This window comes from Xenopus laevis, chromosome 7S, assembly GCF_017654675.1.
Source record: "Xenopus laevis strain J_2021 chromosome 7S, Xenopus_laevis_v10.1, whole genome shotgun sequence".
Lineage (NCBI taxonomy): Eukaryota > Metazoa > Chordata > Amphibia > Anura > Pipidae > Xenopus > Xenopus laevis.
The window spans coordinates 60,976,412-60,999,570 of record NC_054384.1 but is presented as its reverse complement, the minus strand read 5'-3'; the positions used below and the strand labels follow the sequence as shown (position 1 = coordinate 60,999,570).

At 39.5% G+C, this 23,159-nt stretch overlaps 1 long non-coding RNA gene across 1 annotated transcript in view; it reads left to right on the top strand.

The window, feature by feature from the left end:
• The first annotated feature begins 20,952 nt into the window (after window positions 1-20,952).
• The window catches only part of LOC121396425, a 60,651-nt gene continuing 58,444 nt past the window's right edge, over window positions 20,953-23,159 (top strand). Inside the window, exon 1 of the long non-coding RNA XR_005963036.1 lies at window positions 20,953-21,284. This is a non-coding gene — a long non-coding RNA (uncharacterized LOC121396425). The remainder of the gene's footprint in view (window positions 21,285-23,159) is intronic.

The following is a 23,159-nucleotide window of genomic DNA, read 5'->3' as shown; positions in this document are numbered from 1 at the left end:
CCATGCTTGTAGCACAAGTAAATAAAAAGAAAATCATGCATTCCAGTGCAAATAACCTGCAGGTTTGTGTATGCCCATCACCAAGGAAACTCTTCCAAAACAACTCTATTTGTAAAGGAAAACACACTTTTCTGAATTCCAACTCACTTCACGTATCACCTACAACTGAAAGTGTAGCTCTGCATAGTTTAAGTGAGCCTGCAATCAGGGGATTAGCCTCAGGTCTACAGGCCAGAAGTTAAATGTTGTACTGTGCCGCATACTGTATAAATATATAACGGTATTACCTGTGTACCCAAAAGACAAAATGTTCTTATCTACCCTCAAACTATCTAAGATAAATTATCTAATTACTAGTGGTCACATTTTTTTTAAGGTAATGCCTGCAGATAAACACTGGCTGAGAATCATCACCTACTCCATCACCTACCTGCTCCCAGGGCCGCCATTAGAAATCAAGGGGCCCCGTACAACAACATTTTTGGGGCCCCCAAGCCCCACCCCTGATCCCGCCCACTCCACACAACAGTTTAAAGACCACACAGACATCAGCACTAAAAAAGGTAACCCCCCGCACACACAAGTTATAAAAAGCTATTGATGGTCAGGACCCCCTTATAAGTTAAAAAAAACTGTGGTGCCATGGCCCCCCTTACAAGATAAAAAAAAGAATATTTTTTTAAAAAAACATTGGTGTCAGGCCCCCCCTTACAAGTTAAAAAAACCCATTGGTGCTTACAAGTTAAAAAAAATGGGGCCCCAAAGAATATTTTTTTAAAAAAACATTGGCGCCAGGGCCTCCCTTACAAGTTAAAAAAAAAAAAACATTGGTGACAGGGGCCTATAGAATATTAAAATAATACATTGGTGGCCAGGGGATTAAAAAAAATAAAAAAACACAAATTGGTGTTCAGTAGAACTGAACTCATGGCTTCAGGACTTCAACTTCGCCTCCTTTCGTGACTTTGGGTCTTTTCGCTGCTTCAGGACTTCAATTGCGGCTGTTTCGTGACTTCAGGTTTTTCCACTGCTTCAGGACTTCAATATCAGCTGTTTTCGTGACTTCAGGTCTTTTCACTGCTTCAGGACTTCAATTTCGGCTAATTTCGTGGCTTCGGGTCTTTTTTCGCCGCTTCCGCAATTCTGCTATTCATGACTTCGGAAATGGTCGCACGGATTCAGCACTGTCAAAGGGGCACTTGTACCCCCTGTCCCCCCCTGATGGCGGCCCTGCCTGCTCCTAACAGCTTTCTCATGTGCCTGCACCTGATGCCACTGCATTAGCCTGGGTGCAGGCACACTGAGGAGATGGCTTTTTTGCAAATGTCACTGTGTCTCACCTTGCTACAAAGTATAAGATGCATTGGCACTCCTGCATCCCCTAGAGCCGCTTTAAATTAAATTAAATGAGCTGAGGCAAGCTTAAAATTTTATCAGCCAATTAAATTAATTTAGTCATAGCAAGTATTTATAGGTTATGCTCTTATCACCTTACCTAGGTTTTTGTACTATTTTCCACACATTCTCAGATGGACCAAAGCCCAAAATCTAACTAGCGGGTCCCAACAAAATATCTTCTACCACAATGTATGCAATTTTGGGAAATGCAGGGCAGACTGCAGAGCATGTTCTTCATTCTGTAACAAACAACAAACAAAATCTCTGCCAGCAAGTGATATTAATGATACAATATTGGCATCCTATAGGTTTTACATATATCAGTTACGGTTATGGTTCCAGGCTTTCCTGGTATCTAGGCATGCACATTGAGTTACAGTGTGGCTTATCTCACTTTCTTTTAGGGCATTGGCAGAAAGGATGTTTTGTCACCCATGGGAAATCTTCAGGTGACAAAATGGGGTTTTGCAGCTTAAGGGGCAAAGTCCCTAAAGTACGAAGTGCCTAATGCTAGCGCAAATTCGCCAGCGTCACGTCATTTTGTTACTTTGCCGATTTACTAATGGGTGCTGGCGCAAATTAGCTAGCGAAGTGGACCTACTCTAGTGCTACTTTGCACCCTCATGCCAGGTGAAGTTGTGCTATGGCGATGGGACGTAACTACGCTAAATAACTAACTTGCGCATTTTACTGAACGTTACCTCTTGCGCCAGACTTGCCTTCGCCTTCCTCAGACCAGGCGAAGTGCAATAGAGTAGATAGGGATTGCTTCAAAAAAAGTTGAAAACGCTGGCGTCTTTTCCTTTTTTAAGGGTGATAGGCTGAAAAAGATCATAATTTTTTTTGGGGGTACCCTCCTTCCCCCCTACATTTCCTAACATATGGCACCTAAACTATACAGTGGGCACATGTGTAGGGCAATATATCACTTCTATTTTATTTTATGAAGCTTTCCCAGGCTTGTGTAGTGTAATGTATATGTCCATTGTACTTTAACTTGGCGCCATATGCAAATTAGGCATCGCTAGCGTAACTTCGCTTTCCTTGACTAATTAACGCTAGTGCAACTTCGCTAGCGATCGCCTCCCTGAGCACAACTTTAGATTTTAGTGAATTAGCGGCGCACGGCGAAGTGTGGTGAAGACTGCGCTAGCGCAACTCCGCAGGTTAGTGAATTTGCCCCTAAGAGTCTTTGAGTAATCTGGATCTCCATACTTTGACTATACTAAAACATTAAATAAACTCAATAACAATGTTTAGTCATCAATAAGAATGAATTACATCTTAGTTATTATCAAGTACTAGGTACTATTTTGGTATTACAGCGAAAATGGAAAAAAATTTAAAATGGAATTAATTGATTAAAATGGAGTCTATAGGACCTTCCTGTAATTCGGAGCTTTCTGGATAATGGATTTCCAGGTAACTATACCATTCCTGTATCTGTTATCTTTCTTTTCCATTTATAATATTGCACTCCGGCATCATTATGACAGCATTAGTAGGTAAAATATTAGTAAGGTGGCAACCCTATTACTAAATGAGTACGAGTACTAGTACTAGCAACAGCTAGTACTAAACAAACATGTAGATTAGCTAAAGTTCAGAAACAAGTGGAGAGTGCAAGAAAACATTTATACACTGTAGTGTTCCAGATATAAAAAAACAACATCATATTTATATATGTGAATATTGGGTTATGCATTTAACTCTTTCAGTAGGTAAATTCATTACCCATTCTTATTTTTTACATAATAATTTTTCCAGCTGAAAGTATGGAAAAGTATTGGTAAAGTAAGTATAATAAAGGACCCTTCCTAAGTCGATTGTTCTTGCCTCCATTTACAGTAAATGACTTTGTGCTACAGAATGCAGGTTTCCCTCGAGATCTGTGTATGAACTTGATTGTATTTATGTATATTAATCATAGCACCTCTAAGAATTCTTTATGACTGCTAACCTAGTTTGTCAAGCATTTCTTCATAGCTCAATGGTTCCAACCCTTAATTAGTATAAGTATCATTCTCTGAACTCTTTCAAGTTTGATAATAACTTTGAACCCATAATAAGGGTGAGGACTAATCCAAGATTTATAGTGAAGTAAAGGTTTATTCATCCTGGCTTGGAACTTCCATCAGCGGGAGGAACAGGGACACAGGGGCTAGCAAGTTATGGGAAGTCACTTATATCTAAACATAGAAGTATTAAGCAATTGTGCAATCATTTTCTGCAAAATTGGAACCGCAAATATTTCTATACTAAGGACCTCAGCTTTCACTTTACTGTTATTTTTTCGAGCACAGACATTTTTATCACATACCCCATATTTGTTTTGAGTTAAGTTTTAAAGGAGAACTAAAGCTTAACTAAAGAAGTAGGGTAGAAATTTGTACATTATGTTTGGGCTTCTGTACCAGCTCAAGGCAACCACAGTCCTTTAGCAGGGAAGATCTGTGGCTCCAAAGATTCCCCAGTAGCTCCCCATCTTCTTTTCTGCTGAAAAGGGTTTAGTTCTCCTTTAAGAGCCCTACTAGTCATACTAAAACCAACTGGTTATTAAAAGACAGTCACGCTATATTTGATTAAGGTCATATTTTAAAACAATGGAAATTGCAGGGCAAATTGCAGATCATATTTTTCTTTCACTAAGCAAATTACATCATGCCCAGAATGTTGCATTAATAATGACTTTGGTATCCTATAGGTTTTGCACAAGAAAGTTGCTGTCAGGTCGAGCCACAGGTAAGTGGCTGGCAGGTAGGAACTTATGTGTAGTGATGGGTGAATGTATTCGTCAGGCGCGGATTCTCAGCAAATTTCGCCATTGGCAAAAAAATTTGCAGCAAAAATTCACTGGATGGAATTTGCCAGCGACGATAAACTGACGCCCATTGACTTTAATTGACTTCAAAATTGACGCCGGCGCCCAAAATTGCAGTTTTGCTAATTTTTCGCCAGTTTTGTGAATTTCGTCGGAAATTCGCGAAATTCCTGGCGAAGCGAAAAGGGACAAATTCACCCATCACTACCTCTGTGCTGTGTAACGTGAGTAATATAAATCTGGAACGGTAACTGACATGTTGTAAGAATGAAGATTTATTTAAAGAAGAATACGGCAGCAATTAATTCAGACTCGGGAAAATACACCAGTCCTTTAATAGGCCAATGGTCCAAGGCAGACGGCTGACAAGGAAAGTATGATAATTGGCAGAGGATCTGGACAGGTGACTGACAAGGAGCGTCCAATAACTTGCAGAGGGTCTGGGCAAGAGACTGACATGGAGAGTCCAAAAGTCAGGACGGGGTCAATACCAGAAAATTCAACAACCAATAAGAAATAGAGTGGAGGAACACAGGCACAGAACAGGAACAGGGAACCAGGAGGGACTCAGGAACAATGGCAGGAACAAAGGAACAGAATACCGCTAGATAGGCTCTGAGGCTTCAATGATCAAGCAACCAGGAGTTGCTTCCAATGGGCATATAAAGCCCCTGAATTGAATAATTAGCAACACTTGATGTAAATGAGTTGGGCAGAGGAAGAGACCAGCAGTAAGGGAGCAACCCATGACCATCAGGATAGCTGACCCGCATCCCTACTGATAACCCCCAGTGACTGAGTAGGTTAATGCAGATATAGTTCATCCAGCAGACCAGGGTTCAAGAGCAAGTAAGTCCTAACAGTTGCAGTTATGCTTTGCAGGCTTCCCTGGCATCTATGCATGCAGATAGGATGGTTACTGATTTAAAGTGTGACAAGTCAGATCGGATTGTATAAGTATCAAATTCATTTGCATAGAACTTGCACAAATGCATAAAAACTATTCTCCTAGCAGACCTGTAGTTCACTAAACAGGCTTTCTTGCATAATGGGTTCCTACCACACCCAAAGAACATCATGTCAAATCAAATAAAAACATTAATTTAAAATTATTAAATATGGGAAACAGCCCACACAACATGTAAATGTAATGCCAGGTCGCTATGTAAATACAGTGGTGCTGCTGGCCCACCAGCTCAGATAGTAATATGTTGATGCTTAAAAAAATCATGGGAAATATAAACTGCTTTTCACACAATGGAGACTGCTCTGCATGCCGCTCAAATGTAACTGGAATGGACTGGGTGGGAGGGCAATTAAAACACAATGAAGAATTAAAGAGTAAATAAAAAGTAAATTTCTTGCAAAAATATACAAATGATTGTAAATTAAAATAAATGTTCTCCTATATGTATTCAAAGTGAGAGATGGCTTTCTGGTAAAATAACATTTGTTACATGTTTACTAAAAAAAAGAAAAAGCAGTAAAACCCACACTACCTTACTAAAATTAATTGAGATCTAAGTATATATATTTTTTTAATTGTTTGATGCCATGAACTCACTTTAAAATTATAACTACAGCACTAGCACCTTATTTAATTCATATAAGAACCATGAACTTTTAGATTATTCATCAATTGTGTGTAAATACATTTTATTGAGGTCACATAACCTGATTTATAGCACTCGAGCACTTTAATCATTTTAATTATTTATTTATAACACAATCGATTGAAATACCATTAATTGTATGTTAGTGCTAAATTGATTGAGAACTAAGCATATGATTATAATAGCACTAAGCACTTATATAATTAGATCTCAATTAATTTTGAGTGTGGGGTTTTACTGCTTTTTCTTTTTTTTAGTATCCCTATTCTGGTTGATATACCTCTACACAGCCTGAAATTGGGTAATACAAGAGAGTGAACATTAATTACAAGTGAACTATATTTTTGTTTGTGATTTGTTACATGTTTGTAAATAGCTATTGCCACAGTTTCAATATATACGCAAAGCCATATCCATGACTCAATATTCTGGGGTACTCTTTCCCCAAATCACTTTATTTGTGGGGGCCCTGGATCTGGTGGCTGCTGTCAATCCACAGGGCCTACTGAGCACTTGTAGTTGGGTTGTTGCCTTTTTTTCTCTATAGGAACACACAGTACATAAATCACCCATGATATCTAACCCTAGGGATGGCACTGATGAAACATTACAGTCATGTCAATATGCCTTTAAAAACATTTTTAAGCAAACAAAAGTAGAAAAATAAATAGTCGAATTATTGGCTCAACATGGAAGCAGCATATGACAAATAATGACAGGAGGAATAAAACAGCTCAGTGGTTTGCTAATAGTTTTTTTTAGACAAACAGGTAGAACCACATAGCTAAGGTAAGTTAGAAAATTGGTTTATTTTATTTACTTACAGGGGAGGGTGGTGCAATTGTGTGTCATTTAACATACAAGTTCATGAACCTTTTTCTAGTGGAGCGCTTAGACATTCCAAGAGTAAACACAAAAATTTGCAGTTTATATTGGGGGTTTATTGTTGCTGGTTAATCACAGTATGTTGTTTTTTCTTCCCTAAAATTCTTTTTGAAGTTTAACAATGTTCCTTTTGTTTTTAAAATTGTGTAGTATGTTTCCATTAGTAGTGAGACATTTTTTTATTGCTGTTGACTTAAGGGCTACGGCGCCCATAGCGAGAATGCCAAGGATCTTTACTAGTTGCTTTAAAACTGATGAACTGATGGAAGAGGGAAGCTTAATAAGAAGTCCCCTGCCCCAAAAATGCTGCTGTGTGTATTTTGTGTATTTTGGTTTGTGTTTGGGGTTCAGGGAATCTTTATGGAGATTCTGTTAAGAACCAGATACTCAAACATACCATAAGTTCCAATATAAATCACTGTATACCTCAAAACCAGATGTTTTGAGGGGGTTAAAAACAGAACAATACCATAGTATAGTATTCTATTTTAAGATTACCACCGAAAACATGTTCAAATAATCACTTAGATCAGTGCACCCTAATTATCATCTTTATAATAATTAGAGAATTTCAAGAAATGTGAATGGTGAAAAGTGACTTAACCACATCAAAACATATCATCATCATTATCATCATCATTTATTTATATAGCACTGTCAAGATACGCAGTGCTTTACTGCAGTTATAGCAAACAGGGAATAAATGGTGGATAACAGACAAGGATTACAGAGTACAATAGGGTTTACAAACTAAAAGGTTAGGGTACAATTGAGACATTAGGATTGTATAAACACTGTCATTTTTGAAGAAAGGAGAAAGTCTGACAGCTTGTGGCAGAGAGTTCCAGAGAAAAGCAGAAGCCCGAGAGAAGTCTTGTAGACGAGAATGGGCAGAAGTGACCAGAGGAGAAGTGAGGCGAAGATCAGAAGCAGAGCGTAGGTTTTGTGAAGGAGTGTATTTGGAGATTAGAGATGAAATATAGGGAGGGGTTTCATTATTAAGGGCCTTGAATGTGAGTGTAAGTAATTTGAATTTGATTCTAGAAGAGATTGGGAGCCAGTGAAGGGACATGCATATGGGAGCAGCTGATGTTAAGTGGCGAGCTAGATGAATGAGTCTAGTGGCCGCGTTTAGAACAGATTGGAGTTGTGAAAGGTGACTTGTTGGAATACCTGTGAGGAGTAAGTTGCAGTAATCAAGGCGGGAGATGATGAGAGATTGAATCAGTGTTTTAGTTGATTCTGAACTGAGATAGGGTCGTATTCAAGCAATGTTGCGCAGTTGAATACGGCAAGATTTTGCAAGTGTTTGAATGTGTGGTGAAAAAGACAGATGAGAGTCTAAAATGACTCCTAGGCAGCGTGCCTGTGTGGTGGAATGAAAGGTGGTGTTGTTTACGGTGAGTGAGGGACAGGGGAAGATCTTGGAGGAAATATAATGAGTTCTGTTTTAGAAAGGTTCAGTTTCAGGTGGCGATGTGACATCCAGGAGGAGACAGCAGAGAGACAGTCTGTGACTTGGGAAAAGACAGAATTAGAAAGATCAGGAGTAGACAAGTAGAGTTGGGTGTCATCAGCATAAAGGTGATAATGAAGTCCAAATGACTGAATAAGTTTTCCTAGTGAAGTTGTATAGAGCGAGAACAGCAGGGGGCCAAGAACAGAGCCTTGAGGAACTCCAACAGAGAGTGGGAAAGTAGTAGAAGTAGAGTTAGAGAAGGAAACTTTAAAGGAACGGTCAGACAGATAAGATGTAAACCATGAAAGAGCAGTGTCCCGAATGCCGGATGAGTGTAGAATGTCAAGGAGGAGTGTGTGGTCAACTGTGTCAAAGGCTGCAGAGTGATCTAGAAGGATTAGAATGGAATAATGACCTTTAGACTTTGCCAATAGAAGATCATTGGTTACTTTGGTGAGTGCAGTTTCAGTCGAGTGTGATGGGCGGAAGCCAGATTTCAAGGGGTCGAGGAGGGAGTTGTGAGTGAGATGCTGGATCAGGCGTTTGTAAACCAGCCTTTCTAGTAATTTGGATGCGAATGGAAGAAGGGAGACCGGTCGATAGTTAGTGGGAGAGCTGGGATCAAGGGAAGGTTTTTTGAGGATAGGAGTGATTAGTGCTTGTTTGTATAATGATGGAAAGGTACCAGTAGAGAGTGAAAGATTGAATAGGTGGGTAAGTGCAGGAGAGAGTGTATCAGAGATTGGGTGGAGAAGGCGAGAGGGTATGGGGTCAAGGGAGCAGGTGGTGGGTTTTGAGCTGGCTAGAAGTTTGCTAACTTCATCTAGAGTTGCAGGGGTGAAGGAGTGCAAAGTAGATGTGAGTGGACTGCACGTTGGTCTGAGATTGTTGTTGGACGGTATGCTCAGCCTAATGAGATCGATTTTTTCATTAAAGAAATGAGCAAGGTCTTGGGTGGTAACATTAATAGGTGAAGGAGGTGAAGGGGGGCATAGGAGTGAGTTAAATGTGGCAAACAGCTGCTGTGGCTTGGAGGACATAGTAGATATTAGATAAGAGAAGTATTGTTCTTTGACTAATGATAGAGCTCGGTTATAGCAGGAGAGCAGGAATTTGAAGTGGATGAAGTCAGGATCAGTTCGTGACTTTCTCCACCGTCGCTCAGCAGATCTACTACATCTTCTGAGGTACCGTGTTACACTAGTGTGCCAGGGTTGGGGTTTAGCTGGCTATTGAGTGAAAGAGATGAGAGGAATTAGGGTATAGTTAGTACCCACACAAAGGGGATTATTTATTAAAGTTTGAATACTAAAAATCCGAAAACATTGTGTTTTTTACTATAAAATCTGAATTTTTAGTGTAAAAAACCCCAAGAATGATGATGAGGACATTGCTTCTGTGCGTGGAAAACATTCCTACTCTGCATCTTGTCACTTCCTACTGTATGAAAGGTCAAAATTTGCCAAAATTGATGTTCTCACAAAAAAAGCAGGAAGATAATGATCCAGTCCTGGAAAATATAATTTTATATTCTAATTAGGTCTCTGGGAATAGAGTAATAATAATAATAATAATAATAATAGAGTAGTAGAGTAATATTTAGTTATTGTCTCTATCACTGCATCATGTCAACCCCTGTAGAATTGTCCCATTAAGTATTCAAATGAAACTCAGAAGTCTTAAAAGACCCATTAAATCCTCTATATTTTATGCAATGTAGTAAGGTTTTGAGGTATGCATGACAATACGAAGGGTTTACATTTCAAAGATCTCTTTATTATATGTTGTGCATGGCATATTTATTTGTAACCTTTTGCTTCAAAATTACTAAAATCCTTTCAAATCCAACTATTTTTATTTTTGCTTAACAAGCAGTTATTTGTGTTTAACTAATTATTTTTAACTATTATTGTTGATTATTTATGATTGTTGTGCCTTGTTTTGAAGGCAAAAGGATACAAAAATGTCAAACTGTAATAAGTTAATTGATTAAGGGCCTTCAACTTGGGCCAATCTACTAGAGATGTACACAAGTCATTATTATAGCTATACCTTTGCAAATGATTCACATAATTACACATAATAGGGGTCATTTATGACCAGGCCCCCGCCGCGCGTGTGTGCCACGCCCTGCACTGAGCACTAGATAAAAATATCCAGCAGTGCTCAGTGATGAGCACAGCATCAGGAAGAGCAGCTAGCTCTGTCCCTACTGCCGTAAAAGAACAGTTCAGTGGATAACTAAATAATTAGTTAACCAAAAATGTAATGTATAAAGTCTGGAGTTACTGGATGTCTAACATAATAGCCAGAACACTACTTCCTGCTTTTCAGCTCTCTTAGTTTCCACTGACTGTTTACCAGGCAGTCAGTGACTTGAAGGGAGACCACATGGGTCATATCTGTTGCTTTTGAATCTGAGCTGAATGCTGAGGATCAATTGCAAACTCACTGAACAGATATGTACCATGTGGCCCCCCCTTCAAGTCGCTGACTAACTCAGAGTTAGAGAGCTGAAAAGCAGGAAGTTATGTTAGACATCCAGTCACTCCAACCTCCAGTCTTTATTTTTACACTGAACTGTTCCTTTAAGGCAGGAGGTAGGTTCCAATGCGAGCTGCACCTACATGCTGGCATGCCAATGTGCCTCTGCAGCTCTCTGCATAGGCGGGACAACCCAGCCCTGCCTCACTGATTGGCGGTGTGGGAACCTCGCGCCACGCATGCGCAAGCAGGCACGGACGACCCAGTGCCACAGAAGATAACCACCAAGCAGTGAGGGGATAAGGACTGGGATGGGGGTAAGCAGCAGAAGAGATATGTGCCTGGCTCCTCCCTTGCCACTGTGCCCTAGACATGTGCCTAGTTCCAGCCCTGGGTCTTTGCACTCTGAAATGGAGCACAGAGACCTGTTGCTATTTGTAAATGCTGAAAAAGGCCAATTGTGGCCTTTGTTTTGGTGCTTAGAATGCTGTGTTTCTGTTAGTAAATGACAGATTGGACAGAATGGCTTAGTTCATGCTGTCTATCTATTCAGATAGACTGAGCAGTGTGAAGAGACCGGGTGAAATAAACTGCAAAATGGTCTTTAAGTCTTTAAAGTGGAAAAATGATTACACTGACAAAACATTTAATTATAATAATTATAATTCTGAACAGCACCTGTTCCTCTTCTGTGAATAGGAAGCAAACTGTGGCAATAGATAGCATTTTCATCATCTCTAATTAGTAGTTACACTTTTCCTTTCCATAACTATTTTTTTAATCTTTTTTTGATTTTGTGAGTTTATCCTTTTTGAATTTCCTTTTGAGACTTGATAAGGTAATGCTGAAACTCAGACAGAAAGTTCCAAACCAACCAACCCCATGAAAACCCCATGAAAAATTGAGCTGTTCAGTTCAAACTGGACAGGTGCCATTGCTACCCATGAATACAACTCCACCTTCACCTGAACAGGTCCGGACTGAGAATTAAAATAGGCCCTGGCATTTCAGGTACACAGAGGCCCAATCAGCCCACACAGAGGCCCAAAAGCCCCCACCAGCCCACTAAATACTGACTTTCTATGGGACCTTATAGCAGCCCCTTTGGAATTTGCCAGAACCCACAGATTGCCAGTCCGGCCCTGGACTGGAGTCCACAGGATGAGAAAGGATGTGAAAGAGCAGAAGAAGAGATAAGAAAATAAATGGGAGGGCAGAATTTCTCGCGTTTCGATTTGCCAATATATGCAAATTTCCCACGAAATTCACATAATGGCAAAAAATTCTTGAAACATGAATTTTGACACCGGCGACAATTCTGATGCCGGCGACAATTCTGATGCCAGCAACAATTCTGACGCACATTAAAGGTAATGGGCATCTATTAATTGTCGCCGGCGTCAGAATTGTCACTTGTGTCAAAAAAAATTGAGGCTGGCGAATTTTCGCTGCAATTTCGCACATTTTTATTCGCTGGCGGTGAAACGTGGAAATTCTCCGCAAATTCGCGCCTTGGAAATAAATTCGCCCATCACTAGTAACTAGTAATGGACAAGGAGGGGCAACAAAAAAAAGATGGTGTTAGCTAAAAAGGGAGAGGACAAAAGCTTTTGAGAAGTGGGAAGGTGATCTATATAAGAAAGGAACATTTTAAATGCAGAGAAGGATAAAACGGAAAAAGAGAAGAGCAATTTAATAAAAGAAGTTGGAGATGGAAACATACTGTATGCTAAATAGCAATAGAGACATAGAAAAAAAGGAAGTTGAATAGAGCATGTAATGACTCCATAGGAATATGCATGGATGGAGGAAAGTAAATGGCGAAGGTGGGACAGAAGAGCATTGTTGCAGATATGAAGGTGAATGATTGGTCTAGTAACTAGCAGTTGAAAGTATCTCACACCTTAACCCATGAATCCACTATCCCCTGTTAAAATTAAACCATCAGTTGAATATTTGGCATGTAATGAATATTCATTTTTACAAATTTCCATGGCAGTTTGCCTACATTGTTTTAGATGCCAAAAAAAACATGAATGCATTCATTGGGGAGGATAAGTATAGGAGACAGCTTACATGAACAACTTACTTTAACAACAACCAAGTGGAGGCTTTTTTATTTTGTTAAAGCCAATCTGCTTATTTTTTTATAACCTGTTTTCTCTTGCCATGAGTACTGTAATGCATTTTGGAAATCATCATAAAAACATCATTACCTAATTGCTTTATGCATGTATCTAAAATGACCAGAAGCATCAAGGCCAATAATGCTGTTAAAACACTTGCAAAAGGTTATAGATTTAAATCCTTGGGGCCCAACATCCATTGAGAATGACAATTTTTGAAAAAATGCCTAGGGATAATGTCAATTTCATTGACAAGTTAATGCACATCAGTAATTTTCTTAGCAAACTGTTTAAAAGATGAGGAGGCGAACAAACCTCTTAACTACAGAACATTTGTGCACTGACAGTCTTGTAAACTATTTCCCATCAAACATATGTTATGTTCAAACTGTGAGACAAACCTGTGTGTTTGTTCACCTTCAAACACTTTTTTCAATTCAGTTGGTTTCAGATAGATCACAAGAAATAAAGACTTTTTTTCAATGACTTTCTATTTGCAATTTGTGACTATTTTTCTATTATTGAAGTGTAAAGTTAAAAGTTTCACCTTTTAAAGCAGCTTGGGGGGGGGTCGCTGACTCTTTAACTCTTTTAAATAGATACATTTAGTTGATGCCTTTGTTATCTTTGTCCCTGCTGAGCAGAATCTCTGGGTTTCATTACAGGCAGCTGTTAGAATTGATACAATAGTTGCTAATACTCCACAGATATTGTTGAGAGATGTATCAACCAATTGTATCAAGTACATTTGTAACTGTTCAGATGCTCCTGGATTACTAAACTGCCAGACTGAGACACTAGAAAAAGGAACATTCAACATTAAACTTAAATTTTGGGAAAACGATAAAAAAACCAAAAAAAAAACCATGAAAAGCATTTGAAAAAAAGTCTTTGTTTATGATGAACAATCTGAAAACAATCAACAGAAAAAAATGTTTGGAAGGTGAACAACACTTTTAATAAAACCTTCCCTGGACCCAGAGATCTTGGCAAACTACAGGTTGATCTTAAACATTACCTTTCTATCAAATGTAGTACAAAAGTAGACTGTTAAAATAGTTTGGAAGGCAGACTTAAACAACAAGATCTACTGTATGGCACATTGCAGTCTGGGTTTAGAATGAAATGCAGTACAGAATCCACATTTGTTTGCATAGTAAATGCATAGTAAAAATCCAGGGCTCAGGTTCGGTAATTGGCCAGGATTCTGCAATTTTCAGCAGGATTCGGCCTGGCTGGCTGAACCAAATCCAAATCCTTAAAAATCCCTCCCCCTCACTGATTTGCAAATGCAAATTATTGTTCGGATTTGGTTCAGTATTCGGCTGAATCTTGCACAAAGGATTTGGGGGTTCGGCCAAAACCAAAATAGACTATAATATCTGAATAGAATGTTTATACATGTACTGTGGTCAAAACAGTACAGTGTTCGATGGAGTAAAATCCTTTTGAAGGTCACAAAAGGACAATAGCTGGAGTAAACACATCATCTTTATTCTAATACCTTATGTGGTTCCACAGGACTCAGTTCAATTTTACAACTAAATGTTGCCAGTTTCACACTTAGAAATGTAGTCTAACTTTAGCTACCTTTCCTATACAGATAATACTCAACTCTATCTTTGCTTTAAACTGGGCAGTAGGAATCTACTGTCCACAATCAATAGGTGCTTAGTTGATCTGCAAGTGGGAGATGAACTATCTGAAACTGAATGCAAACAAAACAGATGTATAGTTCTTATAATAGGGGAGGCTAATAACAAGATGGCAGGGAGTACAGTCAGTGCATTTAAAATGTTATGGTTGCCTTACACATGCCAATATAAGTTGGAAGGTTATTGGGTAATGTATGGAGCCCTCCAATGGGCGCCCTAGGGCCCACAATCAGATCAACCCAATATCACCCACCTCAAGGCGGGCATATCGGGGAGTGATCCACTCGTTTGGAGACCTCAACAAATGAGCAGATGGTCATTAACATGCTGAGAAAACAGTGCAAAAAGTGAGGTAAAATAAACAGTGAATTTACAAAGATATCTACAGTATTTTCTTTTATTCTGTATTAGCGTACACTAGTTAAAAAAAATATTTGAAGGAGCACAGTGCATGCTGATCCCTACCTCCCCCTCATCCATTCCTTGCCCTGGAGTCTCTGTCCCCCTGCATCCCCCTCCCCCACCCATAGGTCAGAGAGAGAAAGGCTGTGGTTGTTTTTTTCAGCTATAGGCAGGGTCGGACTGGGGGACTTAGGGCCCACCGGGGCTACTGAACCAGGGCCCTGCTCCCGCTCCGGCGTGCTGCATCGCGTATCTGCATACGCTTGCAGTGCCGGGTACCTACGCGTGCGCACATGTGCGTGGCGCCACGTTTGTGTGCATGTACAAAATTTTTAGTTCTCTGTGACCCCCGACAAAGTGGGGTCACGCCGTGCCACTGAGAAGTGGATCTGGGCCGATGGGGCCCACCGGGTTTTTTCCCTGTGTCCCGCCGGCCCAGTCCGACACTGGCTATAGGTCTTGGCCCTTCTGTTCCCTGGGCCCCCTGAAGCTCCCCACGACTCCCCAGGGTCTGCTTCCTCTATATTTACACCACTGCTTTTATGCCACCCAATCATTGTGTTTTATGAGGTTATTTATACCCAGTGGCGATCCTAGAGGGGGGCGGGCCCTGGTGCGTGACGCGCAGCCGGGCCCCGTCCCCCTCAGTACAGCCGCATATGCCGGCATTCTCAGCGGCGAACGGACTGCCGGGGGTCCCTGAGGGGGTGGGGGCCCTGGCCCGCTCACACCCCCTGCTCCCTCGGTAGTTCCGCCACTGTTTATACCGTTATAGTTATGACATAACCCATTAAAGTCAATGGGAAAAATGTAGGTGATAAGTAAATCCCCTTGGTAAAAACTGGCAATTTTTTTCACTGAATCGCTAAAGTGTCAGTCATGGAAATTTGTGTTCAGTATTCACAGTTTATGGCCTCTACATGCACAAAATGCACAGTGCATTTTAATGAAAGTATTCAGTATAGGGACTGGTTTTATTAGCAAGATTATAATTAAGACAGAAATAACAGAAAGGTAAAAAGAAAGCCAGTAAGCAGTGTGGTTATGGATGCCAAGTACATGTAGACTTGTCATAAGAAGGAAATGGTCTACTGTAAAAATGCAGATTTTTGTAAAAATTTGGTTTTGGCAACCTGAAAATCATCTGTAACTTAGGTAAAAAACCAGATTGCAAAGACTCTAACAGATTATAGGTGTGACGAAAGTTTCCAACACAAGAAAACACTATACTTTCCAGCCTCTGATATCCATGTTGACTATCTCAAACGTCAGTTACGATATGGTTTTACCTATAGTAGCATGTTTGGATGGATTTTAGCTTCAGGGTGGGGACTGAGGCTATACAGTAGATGAGCAGTAAAGACTGCACCCTCTAGGGAGGATCTGTGGCTTAAGATTTGCAGTTTATAGTAAAATGACATGGTGATTCAAACAATTTTCGACAGTCTAATGTTTAATGAAGCTTATAACTTTATTACCAGAGCAATGAATGCACTGCAGGTGAAAGTAAATGCTTTCCCAAGTAATTTTATCAGTAAAGCAGACAACATACTAATAAATAAATATAATAATCACAAACCTACATGAAATACACAAAACTGATTTAATATTGCAGAAATACAGTGCAAAATGTCTTAGAATTGTTCTTTTAAAATAGTTTTCAACTTGTGCCTTTCTTCAAAGTTCAATAACAGAATGAAGTGCTGCTGCCATCTCTTGGTAAATTGTTAAAACTACACTGGTGTTTATTTGTTCTGAGTGGCATTTTAACATTTGGTAATGTTTGATGAAATGTCCTTTGCTTACCTTTAAATTAATGTTTAGCATGACATAGACATTCTGAGACAATTTTCAATAAATTTTTCTTTTTTTTTGTGATTTTTCAGTTATTGAGATTTTTGCTCAGCAGCTTGATTTCAGCAGCTACCTGGTACCTTAGCAAACAGGCAGTGGTTTGGATGAGTGACTAGAATATGGACAGCAGAGGGCCTGTACAGAAAGATAAGGAATAAAAAGTAAGAATAATTATAAACTAAGCTCACAGAACAATAGTATTTTGGCTGCTGGGGTCAAAGCTGGAATGATTTAAAGTTCTGTCTTGCATAAAAAAGGGCATTAACTCAAGGGATGAAAACATAATTATGCCTCTTTATAGGTCCCTGGTAAGGCCTCATCTGGAGTATGCAGTGCAGTTTTGGACTTCAGTCCTTAAGAGGAGAGAGGGCAGAGACGTGCAACTAAATTGGGTTGGGGTTGGCCTTTAAGAATGGCTTGGATGATTTCTTGGATAAACATAATATCAAAGGCTATTATGATACTAAACTCTATAGTTAGTATAGATATGAGTATATACAATTTATGTGAAAGTAGGGAGGGGTGTGTGCATGGATGCTGGGTTTCATTTGGAGGGGTTGAACTTGATGGGCTTTGTCTTTTTTCAACCCGATTTAACTATGTAACTATGTAACTATGTAACTCTGTAACTATGATGTAGAAGAGGAAGGCAAATCAAATTATAATTAAAAATTTAGTAAAGTTGACCTGGCATTGTCAAACAGGTTGAAAGAGAGCTGCAGAAAATTTGTGAAGCAGTGAAGAATGCTTTAAAGGGGTTATTTACCTCCCAACACCTTCCACTATATGTTCAGAGAGTTCATTGTAACTGTAACTAAATTGATACATTTAGTTGATACATTTCTTATCTTTGTCCCTAAACAGCCGAATCCCTGAGTTTCATTAAGAGCAGCTGTTACAATAGTTACTAATTTTCCACAGATGCCAATCTATCAACTAATGTTGCAAATTTTAAAAGTTCAGAATCTGCACCTGGATTACTCAACTGCCACACTGAAAAGGGAACATTAAAGGGATTGTTCATCTTTAAATTAGCGTTTAATATGATGTATTGAGTGATATTATTTGCACTGGGTTTTACTTTTTATTTGTGGTTTTTGAGTTATTTAGCTTTGTATGCAGTAGTTCAAATTACCATAGCAACCACAAATTGACTTGAATAGGAGACTGGAATGTGAATTGGAGAGGGCCTAAATAGAAAGATGAGTAATAGCAATAACAATATGTTTGTTTTTTAGATGGGGTCCCTGACCTCCATTTGAAAGTTGGAAAGAGTCAGAAGGAGAAGGCAAATAATTAAAAAAACTATAAAAAAGAGAAAAAAAATGAAAGTCAATTGAAAAGTTGCTTAGAATTAGCCATTTTATAACATATTAAAAGTTACCAATTTAATCTTTAAATTCACAAAAACTATTTTGGAAAATCTAAAAAAAAAAATCTTTATTTCTGCTGGACAATCTGAAAACAACTAAACTGACAAATGTGTTTTGCTGGTGAACAGCCCTTTTAAACAGATAAGAAGTACAAAGAGGGAGGGCCAGAACAGGCAGTTAAAAGGACAAGGCAAGCCCCCCAAACATGACTTCACCTGTTTGTTGTTCCCCTTTTGCTATCTGAAACAAAAAGCTTTTTTGCATTAATTTTTACTTTTTTTTTTTACTTAATTTTTACTTTGTTGAAAAGTTGAATATGAAAACTTGTGAGCGATTCCTCAGTCACAGCTGCAATATCCTAAGCAATGGCGTCACACAAATAATTCAGTACATGTACAAACTTTACCTGCAGCCACCAGAGAGCGATTGGAACAATAGAGACTTCTCTTTGATGTGCTTGTGCAATTCTGGGATTGAGTTTTAGTGTGTAGGCTCACAGTCTTTGTCTTAGTGAAGAGTGTGCAATGGTGGGGAAGTGTTGCTGATTTTTTTAAGAGAATGACTATGCTTCTGGAGAATGGTGTCTTATTAAGAAGAACTTTGAGCACTTTTGGCTTCAGTAAAAGTGGGCTTCTCTTGTAAAACCCTATCTTTATTAGGGTTGTCATGTCCTTAAAATGTTTTTTTTTGCATCAAGACTGAGGACCAAGGCTTGTGAGCTTTGTTTATTTTCAATTTCAAGTCAATCTATTACCTGGCTTGCATATTTGCCACCTGACAACCCTTTATGAAGCCGACTTGGTGTTTATCATGTTGGATAGAAGCAAGTGGCTTGGCAAGAATTAGTATTCTGAATTCACCAGTGCAATTGGCCTGTATTTTGTATGTATGTGTGTATTCTTAAGCATTAAGAATGTATTAAGAGTCAGAATGTGGTATTGGGGTGCCTTTGAGTTATTAATTAAAAATAATAAAATGAGTAGAGAGTATTGGAGAATAGACTGAAATGAAAAACACTTCAAACTAACTAATGGTGCCTTCTGTATGCCCCCTGGCCCCAGGGTTCTCTCAGTTCAATACACAGATAGGGCAACATCCACGAAAATGCAACTGTATAATGGTTACACTCAGTTAAAATATCCTTCGAGCCACTTGCAATCCTGATTTTTTCACACCAGGGGTGCCAACCATCCCAACAAGGCTGGTCCTCTTACCCCAGTGAGGATAAATATCCTACTCACTGGGATTAATAAATAGTTCAATCATATTTTATTGATTAAATTGTTGACAGAACAGAAGGTGGGAACTAGAAATACTCAGTCAAGTACTGTAACTATGAGACAGATGATGAAGAGGTAGAGGAAAAAGAGATTAGAGACTCTGAGCTATATATAAAAGCATAATCTGTACAAATTTGAAAACCAAAAGCATGTATATTAGTAGCAAAACATTTCTATTGCACAATGGGATTATTGATACAGAATAGTGTATAATTGAAGTTCTTTAAGGATGGATTCTACATCTAGGTTTGCAGTTAAGAGAAAGTATCATTATCCTAGAAAAGAGAGTAATAACCTGCTGTATATCAAGCAATTTGGAATTAGATGTAGAAAAGGTTATTTCTGTATGAAGAATCTTTTCGAGCCTTTGTAATCCTTTCTTGGCCCAAAATAAAGTTTTTAGGTGTTGGGAAGTTACAGTTACATTATGACCCACTCTCTCAGCTTGGCCCTTGTGATGTTGTATGGCGGAATAGAGCTGTGTTGTGGAACTACACCTCGCATGCTGCACAGGGCTCGTACCAATATGATATCCAGTACCCTGAGACTGCTGTCACTTTGCACCATGTCATAAACAAAAACTAAGATTTTAGATGTTACATATACTCTATGTCTGTAGTTAATTTGGCCAGATCAGTAGCACTTCCATTGTATTTTAGCATTTAGCCATGGAGTGTTCCCACAACCTTTCCTTTTTGCATTTTGTATTGTAGCAGATCTATTCTGTTCCGAAGTTTAGCAGCTGTGCTGCAGGCCAGGCTTCCATGTGATTGTAGCACCCCCACACCCGTCCCTTTAAATGGTGGCCCCATGCCTTTGGAAATGGATGTTGGTCTGGGCAGTCTCTCTCTCTCTTTCTCTTAAAAGCTGGGGGAGGATTAATCTCATGGAACCAATACGGTGGTCTAGGTTATCGCTCTCCTTTGAAAGCTAATGGCAGGGGAGGACTAAAGGTGGCCATACACGGGCCGATAAAAGCTGCCGACAGACCGTGTCGGCAGCTTATTGGCCCGTGTATGGGGGCCCCCGACGGGCTTCCCCGATCGAGATCTGGCCGAAAGTCAGTCAGAAAGTCGGCCAGATCTCGATCGGATGGGATTAAAAATCCCGTCGGATCGCGGCCGCATCTGTTCGTTGATGCGGTCCCGCGATCCGACCGCCCGTTTGGTGAACGCTAGGATCCGATCATTGGGCCCTAGGGCCCACGATCGGATCAGCCCGATATTGCCCACCTCAAGGTGGGCATATCGGAGGGAGATCCGCTCGTTTGGCGACATCGCCAAACGAGCGGATCTATCCGTATATGGCCACCTTAAGCCCTATGATTTCAGTTAATGCTTTTATGCTGGGAGACTTTAGCATTTGAGTATTATGACCAGAGGTAAATAGTTATGGACCGCCATATGGGTTTTACCTTGACGTGGTATGGTGGCTTATCAATTTTATGATCATAATGTTGTAACTAAAAAACCCCTGTCTTTGTAAATACATGCATCTGCATAGGTTATTTATGTGACAGGGGACCAGGGAATTTGCATTGATCAATCTCTCTTCTTTTTCTCTATAGATGATACATATGAAAGCTGCAGCAAAACAGTTTGCTACTGATTAGGGAACGTGGATTTTTACTGTGGAAGGGAAGAAGGAAGTACTAGTTAATTGCTGCCTCTGTGACTCATTGAAATGAATAGCTCTGGCACAGGCTCCAAGCATGTACCTGTGGGCAGCTCTGCTCGTTGCTAAGCAACGACCCCAGAATCTCCAGCAGGCTCGCTTTGTTATATAGTGCCTGGATGATTGGCAGGGACACGGCTAGGTTTCAGCAATGTGAAACTGTCGCGCCACTGCAGGATCGTCTGGAGGGAAGGTGTGATTTTTGTGTCCCTATACAGCTGCAGTTTTCTGTGCTTCAATCATCTTCAAGGTGGCTGTAGGTAAGAGAATAGCCTGCTTCTCCTATTATTAGCCCTGGGTTATCTCTCCGCCTTCTCTTTTCACTTCTGACATGTACCACAGTGCTGCTGCCCTGAGACTAGTTCAATCTGAGCTTTAGATCTATCTATCTGTTGTCTAGCTAGCTGTCTAGCTCTCTATCTATATCATTTCTATATAAATCCAGCTGTAAAGCATTCCTATTAGTCCCACTGTAAAAAAAACATCTGCAGAAAAAGCTAGTTTATCGAACTGGTGTTTTCTTGTGAATGTTAATAATTGTATGACTATAATAGCAAACTGTAAAATGGTCTCGGCTGTAGAGCTGGTTACATACAACTCTGGTATGATTTCAGTAATGACTACTGTTATCAGCAGCCATCTGTCCTCAACCTGCATCATCCAAACCCCACAATTCCCTGCACACATGATTTCAATAAGGAAAGGAACATCACAGTGCAATGCATTGTGGGTTATGTAGTTCCTTCATGCTGTCTGTAAGCTGTGGAGAAGTTGTTACAATTTGTCCCTCCTTCCCTGCCAGGATTTCAAATGATGCAGAAAGAGAAAAACTGTTAACCAGCTGGATTGCAGCATAGAAAATGGCATTTATTTATACTTTAAATGTGATGGGTATATATGGGGTTTCTGTGTTATGTGGGCCTCTTTATCAAATTTTGGTTTGGAAGACAGAGATCGACCAGGCAGCTGTTATCTTGTGTTAGGGAGCTGCTATCTGGTTACCTTCCCATTGTTCTTTTGTTTGGCTGCTGGGGGGAAAAAGGGATGGGGGTGATATGACTCTAACTTGCAGTACAGCAGTAAAGAGTGATTGAAGTTTATCAGAGCACAAGTCACATGACTTGGGGCAGCTGGGAAATTGCCAATGTCTAGCCCCATGTCAGATTTCAAAATTGAATAACAAATAAAGTATGCATATCCTAGATTACATAGCTCTGGTACTTTACATCTGTCCGTGGTCAGTCTATAAATCAGAGACGCTATCCTCCTCAATCAATTCAAAAATAAAGTGTTGAAAAATGTCTAATAATAGTAGTAAAGTGAATTGGTATTGAAAGTGATATACTGCATGTGTAAATGTCTATATCTCTGCACTTCTGGTTCTGTCTTCCAAATGTAAGAGTATTTCAAAGAGTGAAACTAATGCTTACCCCAATCTGCCACTCTTGATTCATATGTATGGGATATTTGAGGGCATATTTTATTAGTCGGCAAAAGTAAAAGTTCACCTTTTGATAAATCTGCTTTTAAAACCATATAAATAAATGAAGAGTGGTGGAATTTCTCTCTGGCTGACTCTGGCTAGCTTTGGGTTTCACTCTTTGCTCCAATGTAACAGAAGCCACCTGACTTGGAGAAGAACTGGCTTCTGCTATATTGTTTCAGAAGTCAGAACCAGAGAGAATTGAGATGGACAAATACTGTTTTCAAATGCAATTGCATTAATAACCATTATAAATGTAAGAAGCACATATATGAAAGTTTTTTGAGAATTACATTTTCTTTGTTTATACAAAATGCTGTTTTTGGGTGGATAGCTACTTTTTGGATGGTCTATTCATACAGTATAGCATGAATATGTGATCTATGTGAGTTAAATAGCAAGCGTAGCAGTTTCAAGTGTTAACCCTTAAAAATGTGCTTTGCATGCGGATTAACTTTGCATGCTGATTCTCCCTTAATTTATAAAACCCCAAATGCTGTAGTGCAGTTATAAATTAGAAGTTAGCTCTGCAGTAAGTTGAATTTATAAGTATTTGGTTTTAAAGAACCTACATTTTATCTCAATGGATACACTAACTAATCTCAACAGTTGCCTGGTGCAAACCGCCCCCCCCCCCCCGACCCACTTGCGC